This window comes from Carassius auratus, chromosome 15 (assembly GCF_003368295.1).
Source record: "Carassius auratus strain Wakin chromosome 15, ASM336829v1, whole genome shotgun sequence".
In the NCBI taxonomy this organism is placed as follows: domain Eukaryota; kingdom Metazoa; phylum Chordata; class Actinopteri; order Cypriniformes; family Cyprinidae; genus Carassius; species Carassius auratus.
In genome coordinates this window covers 12,687,652-12,709,516 of record NC_039257.1, presented here as the reverse complement: position 1 = coordinate 12,709,516, position 21,865 = coordinate 12,687,652, and the positions used below count along the sequence as shown (strand labels likewise).

Below are 21,865 nucleotides of genomic sequence, written 5' to 3'. Positions count from 1 at the left end.
AGCTGAAAGAGATGTTAAAGAAACATAAAAACGTTCACTTTCCACTATGCTCAAATGTTAATGTTGAGTGAAAGTGAGAGTACATTTCTGTTATGTTACATATTTTGAAGTGTTTTCCCTTTCACGATCTGCATCCAAATGATGATATACTCTGTAAGAAATGTTTTCCGGTAGTATTTCAATATGATCTAACAAAGAAAACTGTTGCCTGCCAAACAATCAAAACTTAGTTCTCATACAGTCCGATATTCTTCCACAGAGTCTTCCTGCTGTTAGAGGATATGACATCATTAAGTGAAATTACTTCTCTGAGAATATTCCAGATTTAGAGTCATCTAATTTATGAAGGATCAGGCTTTTTAGTAGGCATATCAGACAACCAAAAATAACTACTTGTAGTCAAGTCTGGTAAAGAGTAGGCTGTAGAAATATCTGCTTATGGATGAACATCTTGAGGGTGGAGATCTGGACTGAACAACACAGAAGATAATTGGCACAGGCCTTGTAGAGCTCTGGGTGGCCACTGACTGTAGGCTTCCCAACAGCTGCCCTTACAAAAGAAGGCTTTCGGGATTATGGGTGGACAAATAGGAGATGTGAAACATTAGAGCCCACCAAAGATGCCTATTATATCATTTGGAACATTGGGCTAAATGTTTTTAAAGCAATAGTCCTGGTTCACTTCAAATCAACTTTTGTTGACAGCATTTGTGGTAAATTGTAGAACTAATTTCCACTTGTCCATCCTCTTATTTATTTAGTTATTTTTTTTAAAGCAAACATCTGGGTTACAGTAAAGCATTTACAATAGGGTAAGAATCCATAATTTCTCCATCCTAGAGACGGGACTTGAACTCGAGTTGCTGAAAGTGCAATAGCACTGTATGTCGATGCGAAATGGGACAGATCTGTACATCTTAAAGGTCCCCTTCTTCGTGATCCCATGTTTTAAACTTTAGTTAGTGTGTAATGTTCTTGTTAGAGTATAAATTATATCTGTGAAATTCTAAAGCTCAAAGTTCAATGCCATGCGAGATATTTTATTTAACAGAATTTGCCTACAAAAATCGACCCGTTTGGGCTACAGCCGTCTAGTTCCTGCAGTAATGACGTCACTAACAGTTTTTTGACTAACCTCTGCCCACATGAATTCACAAAAAGGGGGCATGGTCTTGTTATGCTCTGACGGAGAAGAAGGAAGAGCTGCATTTGTGTTTGCCATGTCGTTGAAACGCTGTTATTTTCATCTCAGAGTCCAATCATCTTTGTTTGGGCTTCCCAGGAACGGTGTACTTTGAGATTAATGGTTACAATTTATGTTTAACTCAGGTCCCGAAAATTATAATCCACATGTAAAACTATGTGCAGCACATTTTGCTGAGGACAGCTTCCTCAATCTCAATCAGTTTAATGCTGGATTCGCACAAAGATTTTTCTTGAAAGATGGAGCAGTTCCCTCTTTGTCTGGAGAAGGTGTTGTTTATGGACCACAACCGGTAAGTGTATTTTATTATTTAAGTTGGTGCGTTTAACAGTTTCTGTAACTTACTACACAAAGGGCAACGCTGTTTAGCTTTGTTAACTAGATGTTAGGGCTGTTCAAAAAGACGAATGCGATTTTCATGTGCATCTCGTCAGTAAAAACGCTCTTGTGATTATAAGTACATCTCCAGCACATGCGTTCTAGCCCAATCACATTACCAGGAGGGCAGCGCGCGCTCAGCTTCTGTCGAATCACAACACAGGAACCGCTGGCCCAATCAGAACCCGTTACATATTTCTGAAGGAGGGACTTTATAGAACAAGGAAGTCATCAGCCCGTTTTTGTGACAGTGAAAACAACGGTATACTGATAGGTGAATTGTGTGAAAAATACTGTGTGTTTTTTACAAGCGAAACATGAACACATATTATATTGTAAACTGTGAACACAATCAAAGCTTCAAAAAAGCGCGAATAACTGGACCTTTAAAATTCTTACGGTTTCTATATTCCAGCCAAAAAATGTGAACAATGTGTGAAAATGTGCACTAACATTTTTAGTGTAAAGTAATAACCAGTCTAATGACTTTGTTTAACAATGTAACAATGTAATAAAAATTCTGTTATTACATTATTACTTACCCTCATGTCGTTCCAAACCCATAATGTCTTCATTCATCTTCAAAACACAAATTAAGATATTTTTGATGAAATCCGAGAGCTTTCTGACCCTCAATAGACAGCAACACAACTACCAGGTTCAAACGTAGTAAGGACATCGTTAAAATAGTCCATGTGACATCAGTAGTTCAGAACATTTTTGTGCACAAAAAAAAACAAAAGTAATAAGACAATTTCCTCTCTTCCATGTCAGTCTTTAGTACCACAAGGTGTTTCGGTTTTCATCAAAAATATGTTAATTTGTGTTCCGAAGATGAACAAAGGTCTTACTGGTTTGGAACGACATGAGGGTGAGTAATTAATGAGCCAATTTTCGTTTTGTGTTGAATCATGCTTTTAATGTAATTGCTTTTATAAAATTATAAGCTTTACCTTTTTTTAATGCTTCAAAAATTGGCCACATTCACTTCTTTGTAAAGCCAAAGTATTTTACGAAAATGATGTTTAGCATTTGATAGGTGCAGGCCATATGCACACTACAAAATGTAAATTTTTGGGCTTAAGTGCTTCACTGTGACCACCTTGACCTTTTAAAAGAGGTGCACAGATTTATTTGTCATTTTTATTATTTTTTTTGTTGTAATGACTATTACACCCAAAATTCTGCCAGTTAATTTAACCCAGAATATCCCTCTATACAACCTGTTTTAATAATGTCCAGGCATGCTGTTAAGTCGGTAAAAATGTGCTTTTCCCTTAAATGCTTAAAACATTTCAGGCATCTATTTACAAGGAAGGAAAATGAAGGGACTCAAACAATGTTACTGCCACCAGCTGCAGGAACAGATCGCCAGCCATGCAGCACCTCCCTGTTCCCGTTTGCCTCAGTAACAGGTGTGAAGCCGTCGCCTGCATTTGAAAGAGACTTGTGGTATATAGCGATCAAAACCAGAGCCACAGACAGAACGCTGCTCTCACGCTGAGCCATCACGTCCAGTTCAGAGATGGACAGAGACAGGATGTAGGCCCTCTGTTTACTTTCACAAAAGGCTCCAGCCATTTCCTGTGGGTTATTTTGTTACTGAAAGCAATAGTCTTGGGTTCAGTGGTTTGCAGTTCAGCTGACCATCACTCATTTCAGTTGACCTGTCCCCTCAGAAACAATAAAATTATGTGTCTTCACTTGGCGGACGCCACAAAGCAAATTATAACTTGTTTTGAAGGTGATACTTATACAAGTGAAATTAACGAGGAGTACTGTTTTATGCTTCACAATGAGGTTTTTGTGGATGTATCTGGAGAACCATAAATGTACAAAAATAAGGCTTTGGTTTGTAATTCACCTAGACAATCCTCAGTTTGGTCAAATTCTTCATGAAAACAAAGTCATTTTTTAGTCATCAAGTGTAATTGGTTTGAACTTAAACTGTCACATTTAATAACATTTGACAGATTACAGTAGACTTTGAACTGTAAACCCAGTTAAGACTACTAATCTTTGATTCCCTTACAAGTTGATTAATTGTGGAAACAAAATGATGAGATTTAAGTTGAAAGTCAAGTCAATCTCAACATGCAATTGTCACATGAATAAAAAATGTCAACTTTGGCTAAGTGACGCTATATTTAAGTAGTTGAAAATAAAAAGAAGTAGCAGCAATAATCACACAGGATCCTGTTTCTACCTCAGTGAAATTTAAGTTGTGAGTTTATATTTCGTAATTGCAACATCTCACAACTGCCACTTTGTCTCACATTCGCAACTTAATTTCTAACAGCTGTGACATTATATTTCACACTTGCAACTATAATCACATTTGTGATTATTTCTCAGGACCAGTTTAAACCAGCTCAAACCAGCAGCCATGCTTCAAAACATACCTAACCAGCATATGATGGTTTTTCACAATTGCAACTTTATTTTTTAGAAGTATGACTTTATGTCTCACAATTGTTACTTGATGTGTAACAATATACACAATATACTTTACAGTGTTCCTGTGGCTGAAGTGGTAGAGCATTGTGTTAGCAGCGCAAGGTTGTGGGTTTGATTCCCAGGGAACACATGTTAGGTAAATCCTATTAGACTGAATGCACTGTAAGTCTTACAGTTGCAATTATGTCTCACAATTATTATATTTCATAATTACAACTATTTCTTCTCAATTATAACTTTGTCTCACAACAGTGACTTTATATCTCTCAATTGCAACTATATATCTCACAACGTTGACATTATATTTCATAATTGCAAAAAAATTTCAGAATTGTGACAGTTTCTTGTTCAACACATTTTCAAAACTTTGCCTCTTTTTCTCAAAACTTTACACACAAATCCAAGAATTGCACAAACAGAATACAAAATGCTTCTTGCAAAATGAAGCACTGCATTCAAAATATCACAAACACATCTCAAAAGCAAATATTTGCAAACACATTTGTCATAATATAAATTCTTGGTAGATATGTGTGTATTATATATAGAATTGTAGGTTGTGTTTTGCAAAAAGTGTTTTCAAAGGCCCGAGAATTAGTGTATAGTTTCGCAGATTTGGTGTGTGGTTCAGGTGTGATTTTGTGTGTAAGCAGTTGAAAAAAAAAACTGTAATGTTTCATAATTGCTGTATCATTGTATTGTATAATTGGAACTATTTCTCACAATTGCAACTTCATTTCTCAGAATTGTGACTTTATATCTCATAGCTGTTACTTTATTAGTTATGGCTTTATATCTCAAAACTGTGACTATATCTCAATTGTAAATTTATTTTTTATTTTTATTCCTTGTACTTTCTTCCATCTTAACTGTGGCATTTAACTATCCCACATCTGCAACCTTCTCTCCTAATTGTGACCTTTTTTTTTTTTTAAATAACTCGCTTAGCTTTTTATTTTTTGTACTACTCTGAGGCAGACAGGCTTCCACATGATTCGAAAAGATGACTTCAGATTTGTACAACATACCTTCCATAACGCCACGGATTAACAGGTTCTGTTATAGCTTTGTTGTTGCTCCGCTGTTCTAAAATGACAAACATGAGTGAAACAAATTACATACATTTTCTAATGCTTAAAACCTCCTGTTTTAACCTAGAGAGGCCTATAATTAGCCTTCGCCGAGAGCTCTGAAAGCATGTGCACTCCCATTCACCCTCCCACTGTGTATATGTGAATCATGGATCATTTGTGCAAGCCTGCGGCTTCTTTATGGTGACCCCACCAGGCTCCAATTGACTCATGCTTAAAGGTGACTGTGATCCCTGCCAACTTTGCCATCATTGGCTACCTTTCAGATTGTTTCCCATGAACACACATGCAAGACAGTGATTAGTCAAAATTTGGTCATTAAATGCTCATGCTGAGGTGTGGCGTGGTGGTAACCGGCTGAAAGCTGGCGCTAAGTGACTGTTTCCAATCATTGTGGTTTTAATGGCGTCTCAGGCTAATCAACAGCTCCAGGTCAGAGCCAGTGACCAGGCTGCTGGAATTAGAGAAATATGAGCCTGTGTTTTCTAGTCACGCTCCCCCACTTTAGCTCCTCTCCATGCCAGTGGCAATGCGGGTAGATATCTGTCAATATCTGTTTTTTATATCTAGGTCATTGGGATGTGTGTGGCTTTGGATGGGAGCACAGCCTAATCTATGGGTTTTCTGTAGTAAAATGCTTTCAGCTGTGGTGAGTTTTTTCACCTCTTTACGCATGGATCTTGCACACTACACTAGATCTTTGGATCGCGACTCCCTGCACTTCCACCATTCAACCTGATGTTTTTTGCATCAACTGTGATCTGTCTCTTGAATTTAGGTCTGTGGTGTTTTCAGTCCAAGAATGCAGAGGAGACAGATGGGAACAGCTTCCTGGTATTTAATCTCTCCATGTTGGAGGCCTGTGAAATATATCTAACAACCCCAAGTAGAGCATCGCTGTTTAGGCCATCTTCAGAATAGGGGAGCTATGTTATAAAACTACTGTTTGGCATTCAGCCAGGGACTTCTGCTGAAATGCTGATTCCTTTAATGCGTCTGCTGTTTATTTGTCAAAAGATTTTCATGCTTTCTGTCAAAAACACCTTCGGTTTTTGGTTTCCTGTTTTAGTATAGAGTTCCCTGGTGGCCTTAGGGGACCTTTTGTCAGAAAACCTGCTTGAAACCTTTATCCTTTAAGATATTATGTACGGTAAAGTGTATAGGGGATTCTGAGGCTTTTAGTAATTTTTTTTTTACTTCAGTGTATATTTTTCTGGCTAAAGTACTGTATAAATACATATCTTAAAGGGACAGTTCACCCAAAGATGAAAATTCTGTCATCATTTATGATCATGTTGTTCCAAAGCTATATGACTTTTCCCTTTTTCTGCGGAATACAAAAGATAATTTAAGAAGTGTTTTAGAGTTCTTTTTTCTTTGTTCATTATGAATCAGTATTCTCCAAACACTTACAGAGTCACACAGATTTGAAACATGAGGGGGAGTAAATTACGACTAAATTATTATATTTATGAACTATTATTTGAACTATTTGAAATATATATATTTAAAATAAATACGCCATCTGCAACAACATATCTGTATGATAGCATATAATTGGTTTTGAACAAACTGTACATGATTATGACAAGTAAAACTGCAAAAAATGGAAAAGGTGACTTACAAAAAACCCAACCTGCAATTTCTGATAAAACAAATTTGTTCTGAGAACACAAAGTTTAGTCTGGCCTTATAATATGACATGTGGTGTGGTTTTATTGTGTTCCTAATTACAACAATATGATATTATGTTGTTAAAGAAGTATAAATGTCATAATTTAAGACAGCTGTAAACATGTTTTTGGAAACCAACATAGACAAATAGTGCTAAAGAAAGCAATATTTTATGCAATTGGACTTTAGGATTCAAAACTTTATAGTTACTGTGATGCAGCTCTTGTGACAATATACTTTGTATCACTATTAGATTACTTGCATACTGTATGGATGGAATACACAGTGTCCTGTTTTAGATAATAGACTGGATAGTTGTGAATCTTCCTCAGTAATGGTGTCTCTGCCTATGACTGGGAGTAATTCCACTACATTCTTCTGTTATTGCACAGCCTGTTTACACCGAGACAATTAAACTACAACTGAAGACAAGAATTCCCAACATTGTGTTTAAAAAGCCTCATTCAGACAATGCTCATGGCATTTTTCCTTATCTGTGCAAAATAAACCCATTCCCCATGTGGAAGGTCACGCACCTTGAAACTCTTCCGAACCAACAGTTTGTTTGTCTAGAAGTAAAATGTAATCATGGTTTTCCATCTACTCCTTTCAGTCTTCACTATTGTAAATATTTTGTGCGCAGTTTACCTTCCTTACAAATTCAATGAGTGAGTTCGTGTTTTTATGGTTATCTTAGCAATTTAACTGAATAACATTTTATTAATGAGATGCAAGGGCCTTTTCATTATCTAATCGTTCCTTTTATTAGAGATGATAACATTGTAGTGCAGTAACTAAGTATCAAAAAAGTTAATTTTAGATTGTCTGAAAAGGATTTCATTAAAAAAATAATGTAATTTGGGTAAAATGGATAATTGTTTCTAAAGAAACTGAAGCCATTTTTGTTCTCAATACATTTTTATGGTTAAAAGTAAGTCTTTATGTTTAAAAGTCTAGTTTTTTTTACATCTAGTTTCTTCCAAAATATTTGCTTGATTAAAGGGTGAGGTGATCTCAGAGAAGCATGACAAACTGTTACGGTGATGACTTAAGACATTACTTGCGCTGACATGCCTGAGTATTCCTCATAAATGTAACATAGCTTCATTATTCAAGCTGAATGCATGGTGTGTTGGAGTCTTTTCAGTTTCTAGGAAGTTATTTCGATGACATCTTGCTATACAGGCTTCGTCATTTGATGAGAAACCACACCAACATACTATATAAGGAAGGGAAATTGTAACTGAAAATTTGAGCTGTGTTTTCAGGACTGGAGTCAAATTTTTAATCGAGGAATTTGTCACATGTGTTTTAAAGGTTGCACATTCATTCAAAACACTGGTTTGATATATTTGTATGAGAACTTAAGAACTTTTGACTGTTTAATAGCATAAGTTGTTTTATTTTTATTAGTGCTGGCCAAAGATTAATCGCGATTAATCACATCCAAAATAAAAGTTTCTGTGTATATAATATATGTGTGTACTTCGTATGTTAATTATATATATATATATATATATATATATATATATATATATATATATATATATATATATATATATATATATATATATATATATATATATATATATATTATACACACACAAACACAGATGTATATATTTAAGAAAAATATTTGTGTTTATATATTAAATATATTTATATATGATATTTAAATGATATGAATATAAACATATAGATGTAAATGTTTTCAAAATATACTGTATGTGTTTCTTTAAAGTACATAATGAATATACACAGTACACAGACATACAGTATATTATATTAACAAAAACTTTTATTTTGGATGTGATTAATCGCATTAAATTAAAAAAATTATTTAATGTTTTATATTGTTTTTCATGTTGCATCATTTAAAAAAAAATTTTTTTATTGTTTGACAGTGAAAGCTAAATTTCATTTAGCGACTTTACCCATCCTCAGAAATAGCTCTGAGTAAGAAGTGTGACAACTAGCCCCGGTCTTCCCTACAGTATTGGGGTCTCTATAATGACCTTTAACGCGTTTTAATTGCTCTACAATGTTGATAAACTAGCGCTGTTCAAAGAGACCCCCTCCTAACATAAACGGAGCTTTGTTGATCTCTGCACTCATCCGTCGTAACTGTACTTTTGGGGTGAATGGTCATATTCCCTGAAGCAAAATGATGAATGAGGACAGCAGCAGTAAAGGAGTTAACGCTGACAGGAAGTTCAAGGAGTCTGTGTCCACGGGGGGCACGTCAATACTCCTCTCTCACTCGCGCTCACTTACTTTCAAGGCACATAGCCTCCAAACTCACTTCACTTTTTCTCCACTAGCATTTTCTTCACATGTTCCAATGAATACATTTCCCACACAGTCTAAATGTAGAGTGAGTGTGGATAACGGAGATAAGAAACCAAAAGGAAGATGTTCCAGTTGAGTTTTTGACGCCAGCGTTTCTTTCAGCGTTCGTTCGCACGCACAGAGCGACTGTAGCGAGTGACGCGTGACTCACATATGGGACAGTGAATCCAGAGAGGATGACACCTCATACTCACCGGCGAGACTCTCAAGAAAGTTGGAAACTGAACGCCGGAGCATCCAGCGTTGCTTAGTACATCACACCACGGGAAGCCAAGTCTCCAGACGCGCTGTTTAGGCAAAGCAAGCAGGAATACTCACTGATGCGCACGAGCTGGGAAAACTGCTGATCCTCTTTATCAAAAAGTGGGATATTAGGATTGGAAACGGAGTACGTACATTGGCTGCGTTACTTTTGATGTCTCCGATCAGCACAGCTGTAAAGGTAGGCTATATATGTCACAGTTTTCAATGCGATTTTCTCAGGATCAGAGATAAGGGAAATCTGGTTATTTGCAAACAATCTTAAATAGCCTATGTCAGCATTAACACTTTAAAGAGTTTACCTGTATATTTAGCTAGTTAAAAAAATACTATTTTTTTAGCGTCCTATAACTGGCATATAAACTGATTAGTTAATTAAGCAAAGGGACTGATATAACACACACAGTACCTAATGGTGTATTCATATGTGTAAGCCAAGACGTGTGTGAGTGTCTGTCATCATCATCAACACTGTCATCATCATGTCTTGAACCTGGAAACTCATTGTGGTTTAGTAGTAAATCCTCCTTTTGTCTAGTAATGATTCTTTAGATTTGTGTACTACCTCCATAATTAGGAATGTCACACTATTCCTAATTATGTTTTCATAAAATATGCAGTATGCTTTTATTTCATTGTAGCCTGCGATAAAAAAAGAGAGGCTTAAATCAACCTAAGATGGTTATCTGGTCTTAACTGGTCTGGTGTTTAGAGGGATTTTTTTTAGTTTGTTGCTCTTTTATCTAGTTAGAGCAGCAAAACCAACAAAAAAACACTTGATTGTGAGACCAAATCGGAAAAAAACATTGTAAACCAACAAAGACCAACAAACCGGTTTGGGCTGCCCTTATGAAAAAGAAGTTTATTCAAGTGTGCTATTAGTATACTTCTTTTAAACTATAAATAGGAAAGTATGCTTTTAGTTTACTTTTTATGTACTTCTCAGAAATGGGCTTTATGTACTCCGACGAAATATACTTAAAATGACATTTAAGTATACTTGACTTATACTTAAAAGAAGTCTAACTATATTTGAGCTATACTCCTAGAGTCTGTGTTTTCATTATTATACAGTAGAGGGCGCTAGTACACATCTTCTGTACAGAATTTCCAAAAAAACACAAGTGAAGAAGAAAAAAGAAACAACAGATACTAACACACATAATCTAATGGTCATCGGACATTAAACAGCATCAAAACTGTAACGTTATGGAATAAAATGTCGACCGATGGAAAGGTAATAATTACAGTCAAGCGTTGAGGTGTTGATTGACTTCATCTACGTTTTGATTATCATTCTGATTCCAATTCAGTCTTTTTTCAGCTTTTTGTTAAAAATGGTATTTATTTATTTTTTTATGAAATTGTACATTTATTTAGAAGTATTTAATTAGTAAACTATTATAGTATAAGTATACTAGTTTTAGTATAATTGCAGTACAAACTTAACACATATAGGTAAACTAGTTGTGTACTCAAAGTTTGCTACTGTTATACTAAAAGTATACTTAAAATATTTACATTTTATATATATTTTAAAGTATATACTATACTTTTATATACTAGAAAGTGGGCCAATTTAGAATACTGAAACAGTACACTTACAAGTATACTACTACAACACTGATATTCGTATATTTGCTACATAAGGTATACTTACAAATATACTTGAATTTTAATTAAGTACACTTAATAAAATAAACTTGAAGTATACTACTTTTTGGTAAGGGTGGATTAAGGTGATTTTTCAGCAGGGTTCTAATGTAAACTCTGTCGCTGGTATAGGTTGGTTTAAGCTTGTTTTCCAACATTGCAAGTGTCCAGATCCTTCCTAAAACCATCAAACCAGACTTTATTAGCCACCTTTGGCTGATTTGAGATGGAATAGACTCATTTCTTAAGATATGTATTACCTCAGTCTTAGCTCATAGGCAGCAGTGGAAAACGCGTCAGCATGGGATTGCTTTCAAGCATCAGATCTTTTGTCAGACATTTAAAGTCCAAGCTTTCTCAACCTCTCTTATAGCCCCCCTCTTGCTCAACAAACACTATTTTCTTTAGCAGCTGGAATGCTGACTATTCGGGTGGACAAATAAAACTTCCCAACGAATCCCGTCTGGTCTCAATTTACTCACTCGTTAGTTCAGCAGGGAATACAAACTCATTGAAAAGATGTCAGTCTTTACAAGTGGGAATCTGTGTGTGCAAATATTGCCATTTTAGCCCCGAAATATGTCATTTTTCTATTCAAAGGCTTCAGTCTGGATCAATGAAATCATGTGATTGATTGGACAAAAACGTATGTAATGCATCCAAGGCTATTCTGAATTTCATTATAGTGTTGTTTTGTGAGTTCATGCTGATGTGCTTTATGACCTAAACACACACCACACAGTTTGTCTTTGTCACTTTGTCTGTCAGTAGACCAGTGGGGTCACGTTTATTTTCCTTTCAAACACACAAGACACATGAATTCTCAGCCAGCTTCAAGGTCTAAATTTCTTTATAAATGTCAACACACATGGATTTGAGCTCTGTAAATGCTCCACAAATGACACTTCATTGTTTTTCCAGCTTATTATGTTATTTTGAAAACTGCAGTATATCTCAGGGCAAAACAATATCTTAAATGTCGCCCATTTGGGTCTTCAGGGGGGAAAAGGGTATTGTTTGGTCATTTTCATCATATCAAAGAGAAGAATAGGCTTCAGGATTGGTCATGGAATCTGAACTGAGGGGCAGGAAGTCAGCCAAACCCTCCCTCTGGATGTTTGGACCTTTGAATGTGAAGGTTAACATGCAAAGCTCTGTTTGCTTTGAAAACCAACATCCCCTTTTCACCAATACACTTTTTCACTTGGAAAACTGCCTTGCTAATGCCGGCCTGCTGCTCAGTTTACCATGAATTTAGGAGACAAACCCCCTTCTCTTAAGAACTCGGAGGGAATACGCCAAATCCCCATTTCCTCCCAGTGCACCCCAGCTACAAGAATTTGGGCTGATGAGCTTCCCAGCTCCATGCTCCATGTCCCTTATGGATAGATACGGTACAACATGCATCTGAGGTGTAAAATGCAGCTCAAATTCTGTGTATTGTCTTTCATAATGCCATTATTTTTTTGCTTTTGCTTTAATGCTTACTTTTGAGTTCTTTATTGGCATTCACGATTCCATTACATACCTTTAATATCCATAGAACCCATTACATTGCACTAAAGGTTTTTGATAAAGGTTTTTATAAATTATTAAAGGGATAATTCACCCAAAAATGTTAATTCTGTCACTAATTACTCACCCTTATGTCTTTCCAAACCCATAAGACCTATGTTCTTCTTCGGAACACAAATTCTGATATTTCTGATGAAATCCGAGAGCTTTCATACCCTGCATAGACAGCAACAAACTGACACGTTTAAGGCCCAGAAAGGTAGTAAGGACATCATTAAAATAGTCCATGTGACATGAGTTGTTCAATTTGTTTGCAATTTGTAAATAAAAAAGGTCTGCAACTTGGTGATTCTTGGTACAACACACACTCACACTTAGTTACTTTAGTTATTTGGTTACTTATTACAAACGAATGCTTTTAAAAATAAACAATTGCTTCAAAATATTGTAAGGCGTATGGGTGTGTCTAATTAACGTTGAAGAGCAAAACATCCAAGTATAACCAATTTATATTTCCCACAGACCTTTTTTACTCATGAATTTAAAAACCTTAAAGAAAATCTTGCGTTATCTAATGTACGATTTTCTTTATTAAAATATCCAAAAAACACTAGAACAGTGCTATATATTTTGCTGACTAACACTAAAACAGTGGTATATATTTTGCTGACTTGTGTATGTTTTGAAGAAAGATTAAATCCAGAGAAACAATGAAATTTTAACTAGTGACACGGACTGTGTCCATAGTGTCATTGTGTCGCCTGCCAATGACGTCGTAACCCCTTGACTTTACCCTTGGTTTCGTTTTGTAGAAAATATGGAAACACCAAAGACGCTTGAATATGTTGTGTGTTTTAATAGAGCCATGTGTCACGCTCGTTCAGTAGCCTCGTTTAGCTTTGACTGCTTTCAGCCTCACCCTGCTTCATTAATAAATCATTAACACATCTGTGAACATGATTTCTGTCCGAGTCCCATCGGATTGCGTCCGCTGTGGGGATGAAGACAACAAATCCCATGATTCCACACTCAGTCAAACTACGCCTTTGTTTCTTTGTTTTGTTTTGAATACGCACCCTCTTGCGGCAAAAAATGACATGTCGTTCCTTTAATGGAACCCATGGCAAATATAGCCTTCCGGAATTTGACTTCAAGGCTGCACCACTTTTTTTTTTTTTTGAAAATTTGATTAATTTTGCAGTTTCATTTTCATCTCGAATGCAAATGTTCTCAGATATTCCCAGATAAGAGCATCTGTTCAGCAGATGTCGAGGTTTTGATGGAGGTAGAAATGCAAACACAGACCGAATCCCCCCCAACTCCGACCTCCGAAGCAGTCCCTCAGCAGCCGAGAGCCTGACTTTACGCCCATCTCCCTCAAACAGTGGCATTTCCGACACTGGTGGAGGAGAAAAGAGCTGGAAGTGGTTCAAAGAGATGATGGGTTTGGGAGGGGACGAGCTTGTTGACGGTGGAGTTTGCTGACTCCATCTCAAGGAGTCTTGTGTTTGCAGTGGTGACGGAGCGGGTGCATTTGAGACGGCTTCCAAGTGCAGGTGTGTGCAAACGCACAGATGTGAATGCCGTCCTCTGTCTGGTGACTCAAAACCGCACTGTGTCTCTGCCCGACTTGGATGCGTCCTCCATGAGTAATTTGTCCCCACCCTTCTACACCTTTCTACGGCTCTTAATCACCCCAGGTTTCTGTCTGTTCCTTTGCTGCATTCTTTCATCCAGGTCAAAGATCACAACTTTTTTGCGTCATTCCTTCTGTTTACACTTTGCCCTGCCTGGATCATTATCCATTTGTCTTGTTTTATCTCTTATCGTTGATCTCCAGAAACATTCCTGTTTGTAATATATAACTGTTTAACTCTCCAGGCTTGGCACACTATGTATGACATAGCGCTTGCTTTTCGTGGCTACTAAAAGGTCCATTAGCCGCACTTTTCCCACTGTTTATAAATTCATGGGGCTGTATGCTAGTTTGTCACCTTGAACTTTATGGACAGATACTTATTATTTTATAGACACCATTTGCAGCACAGCTTTCCTTCTATAATTAGTTGCACACACAAAGACAAAGGGAAATTCCCTGGTGGAGCAGGCAAGAACTCAGGGCTACAGGCCCTTTTTTATAGCCCCACTCTTCACTACACCCGATGACACTTTTATTAAGCCTCAGGAACTAGGATGTTTCAGCCCTCTCGGCCAAAACTCTTTCCCCTCACTGTATGTTCTCTGGGGAATGATTTCTTTTCTGTGTGATCACGACATATTTCTGAAAAACCAGGAAAATGGGTGTTTTGAAACATGTTAACTGCTTTCTATTGGTCATTGTGAGGTCACTGGCCTTGTTTCGTCGTGTGAATGGCAGGGAAGCTCTGCTCTCGCTGGCCAGTTGATGATGGCCAAATTTGGATGATCTCACACGGATTGCATTACTGATGCACAGCTGTTTTACTGTGCGCTAATGGGTAATTTCAAAATGTAGGCCAATTTCCCAAAGCTTCAAAATCTGTGCACGAAATGTGTTGAACATTGAGCTCAGTGTGAACATCTGAATTTTTTTTGGGAAGGGACACGTTATAAACCTAATCAGCTTTGCTGGTGAATATAATTTATATAAACTGATAAATTTATATTTCCAGACTAATTGTTACTAGTAGTACTACAACATTTTTTATTTACTAGTTGTAACTGATTGGCTAAAGAGGCAGACATTTTTCTTGTTTTTATGTTTTGTGAGCACATTCTAAAAATGTATTTTAAACATTAGTTTTTTTTTGGTCGTGCGTAGAAGGAAGAAAGTCAAATGTTAGGTTGATACAACTGTACTGATATCAAGAAAGTCTCACTGGTAGAATTAATTTAGAAAAAACATGGGTTTTGAACATTGTTTTTATTATAGATTTTTGTAATTACTATTTGTTGCCTACAAAGGCAAAACACAGGGATTATGACAACACTGAAAGTGCCCAAAATGGCTTTAAGTTCATTCATAATTCAATAATTTATTGTTTTAATATCAATTTCACACTAAATATGAGTGTAGCGGAATCATCTGTCCCAGATCATAGACATTATTCAATCCATAACTTAATTTTGACTAAATTTGTAGTTGCTGCATTTTGGCTTTGTCCAGAATCCACTCCTGATGTGACCATTTGGCAAAAGATTGGTCTTAAAATCACTTATGTATGTAACTAGCTACAATTGTTCTGTTGTCACTCAGACAAAACAAAACTCTTGAAATATTGAAATATGATGATTTTTCCCCACCAAAAAATATTATGGGTGGGTGTGACTCCTAAAAGCAGAAGTGCCATGTCCATGTCTTCTATTATAATTGTTTTTCCATTTCAAGACAATTATGATTTGCTCTGAGAAACAGTTGTGTCATTACCATATTTTACAACCCCCACTTAATGTTGTCTAAGAAGATACGATATTGAACAAAGGCTTGAAACAAAAGGTGATTGAAGCTCTTGTGGCTGAAGACCACATACAGCGTGGCCTGCATTATTGCCCCTCCCTCCTCACTGCCCCCACGCTTTCATGCCCACTACATTTCCTCTCCAGTGCATGTGTAAATATGGGTGACCACCCCAACCGCTTATTATCCATTGTGTTTGTGAAGGCTTTGTTGTCTAACCGAACAAGGAAAAGGCTAAAAAAAAAAAAGAGGTGGCGCTGGCGGTGGGCAGACATGTCGGAGGGGTGGATGGCAGTGCGGTGGTCCAGCTCCAGAGGGAAATGTGAAGGTCAGCTAGAAAAGAAACAATAACCTTCAAAATTCTCAGTGTAAGACAATAGAGCAGCAGGGCCAGAACTGACAATAGTCACGCTTCTGTTTATTTACGTGTTTGGGTGCATCAGCATTGACCTTACTTTGTGAACAGGTCAGCTGTTGAACATCAAAACACATCTTCACCCCTCCACACACTCACATGCACCTCTGTTTATGTGTGTTGGCCAGTTTAAGATAGATAGACGTCGCATTGGGTGTGAGTGTGTTTATAGTAGTGGGATCTGTTTGCAGCATGAAATCATCTGTTGATAATTCTTTACAGTTCAGTGTCAAAAGTAATAGTTTCTAATGCTTTTTTATACTTTAGTTAAAACCAGAAGCTTTGCTTCTGCTTTGTGTTTTTTGGTTGCAAAATAACTATGAAGAAAATGAAGAAGACATGTTCAAGAAACTGTTCAGTGAATAAAAGTTCTTTGTTGGCATCTGTGGTTCCAAAAAGAACCTTTAACTACCATGAAACCTTTCCTTTCACAAAAGGTTCTTAACATTATTAAAAAGTTATTTAGACTAAGACAATGTAAGAGCTATTCTCTGGGGAAACTAAAATGTTTCTTCTATGACATGGCTTCCCAAAATGTTTGTGAGCTGAATCCCTTACACTTGAAAATATTTACTTGAAGTACCCCATAAGATTTTAAGCTAATATTTTAAGTTTGACATGTTTGCATCTTTATGGTTCTGTGATGGTCACAGCACATACAAGTAAATATATTTAAATAAATAATCATTTTTATATATAAGTCTTTTATTTTGTTTAATTGTGCCATAGAATGCATTAATACAATATTTTATATTGTTTTCTGATTTCCCCAGTGTGTATGCGAAGTTTTATCTCAAAATACCCCACCGATATTTTTTATAGCCTCTTGAAATTGCCACTTTTAGGGTATGAGCCAAAATGTTGTATGTCCCCTTTACAAGAAAATGAGCTAGTGCTCCCGCCTCCCTTCCAGTTTTTCCAAGTGGGCTACTTTAACACTGTTGACGCGGGTTGCTTTTTATGTCCGCAGGAGGGTTTTGTTTGCGAAAACCCTTCTCAGACGAGTGCGGAGCTTCAAGAGCTCATGCTTGAGGGCATACCGGTGTTACAGTGAATGTGTTACTGACCTTACACATTGCTTCCAAATGCAATTTTTAACTACCACATTCCTATTCACAATCTTTCTGGTAGCACGTGAAGACAGCATTAGTGACAATGGTAGCTTTAGCAACATTAGCCTTACAGAGAGCCAAGGAGCTCTTTTGGAAAACAAAATATGAGGCGTGATGCCTACTTAGTCTGGAGTCTGGACGTTTGCACAAGAAGCGTTGGTATCGAGCCATCTTTCAGAAGTAATATTTGCACAGCTCCAGCTCTGACCTGAGCCAGTCGAGTCTGGTGTAAAATGTTAGCACAAGTGTATAGGACTTTTTCCGTTTTTTTTTTTTTTTTCGGAACATTTTGGAACGTGAACTCAGCGGTCTATGGAGACTCCTATGTTCATTTTCCCCAAACACACAACACTTTTAATGGCTCTTTGGTGCTGACATTGTGCCTACTAGCTACAGAAAGAGAACAGTAATGGCGGACCGCAGCTTCTCACTCAGGGCTGTGTATATGCTAAAAGGGCAAATAGCATCACAAATGGGCAGGACTTTCACCGACTGTGTCATCATAGTCTGGAACAGCTTGTGTGAAGAGACTGTTTATGATATTTTTAATTATAAAACAATGAGTGAGTGGATTTTTGTTTTTCACGCAATGCAACAGAGTATATACTTATTTAATTAAATTGCTAGATGTATTGCAATTATAGTTTTATTACTATTAATTGTGCAGCCAATTTGCTTATTTTAATATGATACTTGATTTATTGAAATATTAGCATTTCATTATTTTTTCACCACGGGATAAAAAAAAAACAACAACTGAGGCCTTTTGTCTCACAGTTCAGATTTTTTCCCTCACAATTCTAAAGTTACATTTCTCAATTCAGACTTTTTTATTTTTTTATTATTAGTTTACATTTCGCATTTTTTTTTCCTGACATGAAATTTATAATTTCTGTATTTCTGTCTCAGAATTAGGATTTTTTTTTTTTTTTGCAATTCTACAAACTCAAGTTGTTAGATATATACTATGCATTTTGAATTATAAATTTTATACTCACAGTTTTCTTAAATATGAACACCCTGCATTGTATGGCTTGTCTGCCCCTTTTGGAACTTTCATATTTAAGGGTTCTGCTGTGTTTTATATGAGTTTTTTTAATCTTTTATATTACAATACCAGAAACCGTGAACTTCTTCACACTAACATATAATTGTCATCCAGCTCTTCTACCCTTTAGACACGCAAAAGAAAACTCCCCAAAACACACACATGTGCAGGCAAGAACAGGCACACAGCTGTCCAGCTGTGCTCTCATGTAATAGGACTCTGTCAGCGGGTAGTTTTGTCTCTATGACTGTCAAACTGGAGCATACGGATGCACCTGGAATGATGCCACAAGAGATGCAACTGTAATGAAAATTACAGGGTGGAATAAGGCCTCCTGCTCCATATTTTTCATTATGACAAAGTTGCAATTTTGCTTGAGGAGCACGTCAGGGTGTTTGGAAGACGTATGGAGACTGGTTGCTCTGCATTAGGGAGAGTAGAGTCTCGCTAACCTCATTCTAACCTCTGCGCTGGCTAACCAGATGTTGGCTCTCATCCACTCGGCCTCAAAAATACTTGCTGTCCCCCCCAACCCCTCCGACGGAAACATTTATTCGCTATTAAAATCTGTTGTCGGAAAGCGAGTTAATTTTTACCACAATTCCATTTCTGGAATTCGGGAATTTCACAGCAAACAAGCTCTGGAGCCAAAAAAGTGCATGGGGTTTTAACCGCAAATGCTTGTAGTGTTCTACAACCTTCATTCTTGTAGTTACAGGAAGTGAGATGCCTTTAATGAGGCAGAGCTGGAAATGGGCCCTAAAGGACCTGGGGGACTGCAGTGAGAAACACTCTGAAGGACAGTGCATGGAAAAGAGCCAGGGTCATTTTTAATTTAGTCTGGTTATGAGACATCCAAAACAGATCATTACGCTTGGCTCAGAGCATTTCGCTGCAACTGAAGTATGGACACAAACAGATCTGCCTAAATAATAGGAGCTATATAACACTCTAAAACTTTAGATCAGCAGTTGTCGATTATTGGATCGTGGCCCAAAATTTGGTTGCACATCTATTCTGACAGGAGGGACTTAACAATGCTTAATATGAATGATAAAATGCAAGTAGCCATATAATTTATATATCTGTATCTTATAAGAAACTTTTTGCAGTTTTTGTTAATTTACCTGTATCTTTTACCTGTATTTGTGTTCTCCACATTTTAATGTTGTTATGCCTGATTTCACTTATCTGTAACTTATTTAGTAATTTCTTTATAGCATTTGTTTCATTTGTACTTTAAGAATGTTATTCACACAAAATATTTTGTTTACACTTATTTACAGTTGTTGAGTATCATGTAATCATACTGTACATATCAATGTGGTGATGTCTGAATTCAGTCGTGTATAATTTAAAAATACAGATTTTAGTTTTATTTGTATGTTATTGTATTTTATTGTATTTATAATATTTTGTCTGTCTTGTTTTAAGGATTTTTTTTAACAAACTTATTTAGAAAGAAAAAGTCTATATTATATGTATTTCTAATTTTATGGTTATTTTATTTGCGATTAGTTATTTGTTACAGTTTGACCACTTTCCTACTGGGCCTTAAATGGATATTTCACCCAAAAATGATATTCGGTCATTAATTACTCATCTTCATGTCGTTTCAAAACCCAAAATATTTGAAACACAAATTAGGATATTTTTGATGAAATCCAAGAGCTTTCTGATCCTCCACAGACAACAACACAACTGATACGTTCAAGGCCCAGAAAGATAGTAAAGACATCATTAAAATAGTCCATGTGATATCAGGGGTTCAACTGTAAGTTTATAAAGAATAGAAAACAAAAATAACTTTATTCAACAATGTCTTCTCTTTTGTGTCTCGTGAATGCATGTCAAAGATTGACACTCCATTACGAAAGAAAAAATATTTACCAATATATTTCTTAAAATATATTGTGATATATTGTAATATATTATTTTCCCTTTTTATTTTCTAATATATTATATATATTTGAATACATTTAATAACATATTGATGATACATATATTATATAATATATTGCAAAATATACAAATGCTTGCCGCTTTCAATATATTGCAATATATTGGAAAAAAATAAATATTTAATCCCATATATAAAAATATATGCCTGATATATTACATGATATTTTCCAATATACTGCAATATATTTATGTTTCATAAGGGCCGAAGAGAAGAAATAGCTGAATAAAGTTATTTTAGTTTTCTATTCTTTATAAACTTTCAGTTGAACCACTGATGTCACATGGACTATTTTAATGATGTCTTTCTGGGCCTTGAACATATCAGTTGTGTTGCTGTCTGTGGAGGATCAGAAAGCTCTCGGATTTCATCAAAAATAATTTATGTAGCAAAGATGAACAAAGGTCTTACATCTTTGGAACCACATGAGGGTGAGTGATTAAAAACAGAATTTTTATTTTTAGGTGAACTATCCCTTAAAGTGAAACCTCTTTATTGAACTTCATAAATCAAAGCATAGAAAAGGAGCAGTGTCAATTTTATTGTAAGACATCAGAGCAGAACGAGTATGGAGAACTTCTCCCCTATGCTGTGAACTGTTTCTCTTTCTTTCTGAGTTATGGAGGGTGGCTGGATAGTTGACTCTTTCCCTCAGATGTTGAGCTCTCCTGCTGGTGTTGTCCTCTGAGTGACGGGCAGCAGGGAGCCTGCGGAGTGAAGGCCGGGGCAGGTGACACGAGAGACGGCTTGTCGGGATATGATAAACATTAACACATCATAGAGGAGCCCTGTCTATTCCGATTGTTTCCTTTTCCTGAAGTTCCAGCACCAATTGCGCTGACAGGACACATGCTCAACATTTGGGAAAGAGAGCTGCGGATTTTTGTGTTTGTGCCAACCATTACATACGTTTCATTTTCTCTTCTTTTGTAAGAGAGAGAAAGTGCGAGACGAAACCCTTCGGAGCAAGGCTGCAAGCTACACCCCCACTCTTTCTCAAACAGCGTCTATCAAGTTTCAGCTCTTTAATTGCTTTGGCTCAGACCTTTGGTATTTTTTTCCCCTTTTTTTTTTTACTGTCTTCCTCTTTCGTGAAAGAAGCGGAAGGGACTTTCACACTGATAAAGAAAGAGCCGGTTTGCTGTGGTTTTTCTCAGTCTAAACTAATGGGAGTATACAGTACATTTGTTGAGTGGTTATATTGTTTCTGACTTGTGTCTGAGTTCACTGTGTAGGACATGGTTCTGTCCTAGAGATGTTTCTTTTATATTTATATGTTTTTATATTTATTTTATCTTAATATTTTTTATTT

The 21,865-nt window shown here is 36.4% G+C and overlaps 1 protein-coding gene across 1 annotated transcript in view; it reads left to right on the top strand.

Annotated features, from left to right (window-relative positions):
- Positions 1-9,023: 9,023 nt before the first annotated feature.
- Positions 9,024-21,865, top strand: part of LOC113115141 (uncharacterized) — a 41,167-nt gene continuing 28,325 nt past the window's right edge. Inside the window, exon 1 of the mRNA XM_026282456.1 lies at positions 9,024-9,595. The gene's annotated coding sequence lies outside the window, so the exon portion shown is untranslated. The remainder of the gene's footprint in view (positions 9,596-21,865) is intronic.